Genomic DNA, 3,747 nt, shown 5'->3' on the forward strand with positions numbered 1-3,747 from the left:
ATTGATATTTGATCTATTTATAGTCGACCAGGTGACAACAACAACATCGAGAAAACGTCTATTTATAGTTGACGATCATTCGGCTCCGGTCACCATCAAAAACCATCGATTTGTAGTTGAGCATTAAATTGCATTGCAACTGATCGGGTATAAAGTACCAGAGAAAGTAGATTTATTGTTCATTTGTTATCAATGACTTGGTCTAGTTCACCAGCTTTAAAAAATCGTGTCTACGTGCAATTTATGTATAGTTGACCAGGAAATTAAAGCAGCGATCACTTGGACTATTCCACAGCACCCCTCTCACATTGGTACATCCCCCCCCCTCCCCCGGTATTCATTGTCTTCTACAGTAGAGCGGGACATTTAATTTACTCTCAGCGGAATTGACCGGAGAAGGCATCAGTTCATGCACTGCACTGGCCCGCACCATGATTAGTATAAGGTAAGAATGAATGATTTTTTTTCCTACTCGGTATTTCCATGTTTGCATTTGAATAACAATAAAAAAAAACTTGTTAATGTTGTACATTAACGAGTTTTTTTTTTACTGTTATTTAAATTGTGTCTACTTCTTACAATCCGGCAACAAATAAATTGCACTGCGAACAAAGTATATCAACAAAGAAAACATTTTTGTTTCATAATTTCTTCGTTATATTCCCTTACAAAGCTAGCTTTAACGCTTCGAGGTTTCCTTTGTTCTTGCCGTCGCCTCGGCGCTTGACCCAGACTTTCGCTCTGTAGTTGCTTAGTACTACAAAAAATTCTAAATCTGTGATATATGATTGATAAACGTAAAGTTAACTGTATAAACGTGTTCAATGACTTTGTTACTTTTGATGATTGGAGAGCACTCGCTTCAATGCGCACACGAAAACTTTAGACTCAGTTTGAAAGCTCACGCAGCATGCCCACGTGACTGTACGTTGCACGCTCACCTAACTTTAAGTTGCACGCGTACATCACTTTCCGTTTGTGCCTTGAATAATGAATAAGGCTACGTCCACACGTACCAGCGTATTTTTGAAACCGCTGATTTTTCTATGCGTTTGCACCTTTTGTCCACACGTAATGTATGTCTGGCCATACATTGTGTTTGTATTTCCAGGCACATTTCACGAAGCAGAACGCAGTCTTCAGAGATATCCACGTGAACGCTGTGATACGTCTGACCTTCAGTCCGAAGAAGAAACCCAGACCAGTCTTAAAAGAAAGCACAAGTAAAACCTTTATATTCACAAACATATCTTTGATTGTTAAGAATTTATGATCTTGTCTTTTATACATATCTGTGGTGCTTGCATACTGCAATATCACCACATAATATAGTCCAAAAAGTGGAAGTTTGTAAACTTTTTAAAAATGCAAAGCCGTGTACACTTGTGCACTTCAAAAATTCATTGTATGCTGTACCTTCTTGCACGTCTCTGTTTCCTGTGTGTGTTGTTAGAAATCAAACTAACTTTAGGAAACAATATGCCAAAAGCATATTTACAATTACTTAAGACCGTTTTTAATTTCTTTTCTTTAGACCAAATCCCCTGTACACATATACGGACTCAGAGGATGAGTTTTTTTGTGGGGAAAGCCTACAAAAAAACGGTTTCCCCAGGCCCCTCGAGTGAAAATACCAGGTAATAAAATACTGTCTAGTGTCTGTGTACATATCTGTGTCTGACACAAGGAAACTTTTTTCACAAGTTGTCTGTATTCTTAAATACTTAAAAAATTATCTTTTTCTAAACAGCCCTCATCACTCCGCAGTCTGCCCCCCAGCCCACTGATAGCAACCATCATAATGCCCCACCCAGCTTCCGGCACCTTTCGCCACTCCGGCACAAACCGACACAGCTTTGCGATCTCCCCAGCATGCAGAGTCTGATGTCTTCCCTATAGATGGTATGCTTTTAAAAAAGCTTTAAAGCTGCATCACAATGTCATTGTACTCTTATCTTCAAAACACCAGTTTATACTCCTGAATGTCATCTTGTTGTGATTTTTTTTTTCTGTAGATTCCAGAGACTCTGTGAAGCCACTATTACAAGGCAAGTTTGAAAATCTTGGAATTTCACAGTTTACATGGTATAACAAATATATGTGACAGGCAAAAACTAGTAAACACTTTTAGCAGTTACAAGAACTAACAAATGAATATCCAACAAAAGGGAATAGAAATACATTGCACTGCCAATACTTTGGTTTATTCTTTGTATGACTTGAAAATCAGGCTTTAGGGAAAACTAAATGACATGTTTCTATCATCAATTACATGAAGTAAACACACAAGCACTTGCATACACATTTAAGACATGAGACTCGCTAATTCCATCTCATAAAATGTGTCTATAGGTGAGACGCTTTGCGTTGATTGGTGCTGCTGCACCACACTGGAGGTGCGAGTCCGCCGTGTAATGGTTTATGCCATTACAAAGGAGCTGGCCTCTGTACTCAACTGGACAGGGGAAAAAAAACAAGGACCAGACAAAGCAAAAAAGGGCATTTAAAGAGACAGCGCCGTGCAGATGCATATTTGGTAAGTTTTAACATTTATTGTAGTTTTATGAGCCTAAAGTGAACAATAAAGGGATCAATTGATGTGCTGGGTGCGTTTCACATTTCCTATGTCTGTTTTTTGCTATATTACTTTGTCTTTCTTAATAACAAGACTTTCATGTCCGGTTAATCTGGAGATGGAGTCTTTGGTCTTCGGCTTGTTTTGTCCTCGGGTTGTACACTTTGTACAGCCCGAGGACCCATGTTTTCTTTTTTTTTTTTAAAGGATACACGGCACACCATGCTAAGACATATCACATTTTCAGCTTATAGCTCTTTGGGAATCAAATGCGGCAGTTTGCTGATTTCCGCCTGGTGACTTTCATGTTTATCAGCCTAGGAGTTTACATACTTTCTCCCTGCTGAAGACAATTAACAAGAGCTTATTCATGTGCTCTAATTCCCTTTTTTTGTGTGTGTGTCTATTTTTTGTCCTAGATGGCCTGGCGCAGCAGGTAGGGGCGAACTCTATGTCTGAGTTGGTCTTTGCTCAAGCAGTCCAGAAATGGCTCAGATATGCTCCAGATCGTACGGGTGGCGCGCAGGAAGCACATCATCCATCCCCATCCCGGAGTAAATAATAAAAAGTGACGTGAAACATAGAAATGTAAATAGGAAACTTTGTCTTTTAATAAAGTATTTTGCAAATGATACATGTCTATTGACCTTTTTTGGTTTTTTGTTTTTTTTCAATAAAAAGCAACTGTGCGAAAGAGGTGGAAAATCAATACCATAGCTCAACAGTGTTTCAATATCAGAATCTGACATTGTTTCAATGTCAACAGTGTTAGAAAATATAACGTCGAATCAATGTCAGGTTTCAACATTGATTCAACATCAAAACCTGACGTTGTTTCAACGTTAAAAATGGGTGCAAGAGTGACGTTGGGTCAACGTCACACTTCAACGTTGCTTCAATGACGTCGCCTGATATTGACTCAACATTGTTTCAATGTTTCCTTGCTATCTGGGATGTTTCATATCAAGATCACTTTGAATGGAGACACTGATGGTGGTTGTATTCCTAAGTGCACCCTCTCAAAGTGACCTTCCATATGAGTTTACAACAATTAGACACTTTGAAGCAAACTTTAGTTAACATGGATCACGGAAAGACCATCTCAAGTAGAGACCCCTCCAATGGAAACACTTGAGGTTTTCCTTTTTTCCTTAGTGCTCCTATGTGGGGAA

The 3,747-nt window shown here is 38.9% G+C and overlaps 2 long non-coding RNA genes across 3 annotated transcripts; both read left to right on the top strand.

Moving 5' to 3' along the window:
- Positions 1 to 409: 409 nt before the first annotated feature.
- On the top strand, positions 410 to 2,049 carry LOC134640381 (uncharacterized). 2 transcript variants are annotated; one of them, XR_010095466.1, is made up of 5 exons: positions 410 to 445; positions 1,112 to 1,223; positions 1,535 to 1,637; positions 1,751 to 1,902; positions 2,016 to 2,049. It is a non-coding gene; the product is annotated as an uncharacterized LOC134640381 (long non-coding RNA). The 2 variants fall into 2 exon arrangements; XR_010095465.1 differs by lacking the exon at positions 410 to 445 and having other exon boundaries at positions 1,006 to 1,223.
- Positions 2,050 to 2,191: 142 nt separating this feature from the next.
- Positions 2,192 to 3,207, top strand: LOC134640234 (uncharacterized). Its single transcript, XR_010095423.1, has 2 exons — positions 2,192 to 2,536; positions 2,995 to 3,207. It is a non-coding gene; the product is annotated as an uncharacterized LOC134640234 (long non-coding RNA).
- The last annotated feature ends 540 nt before the right edge of the window (positions 3,208 to 3,747 follow it).

This window comes from Pelmatolapia mariae, linkage group LG13 (genome assembly GCF_036321145.2).
Source record: "Pelmatolapia mariae isolate MD_Pm_ZW linkage group LG13, Pm_UMD_F_2, whole genome shotgun sequence".
NCBI classification, from domain to species: Eukaryota; Metazoa; Chordata; class Actinopteri; order Cichliformes; family Cichlidae; genus Pelmatolapia; species Pelmatolapia mariae.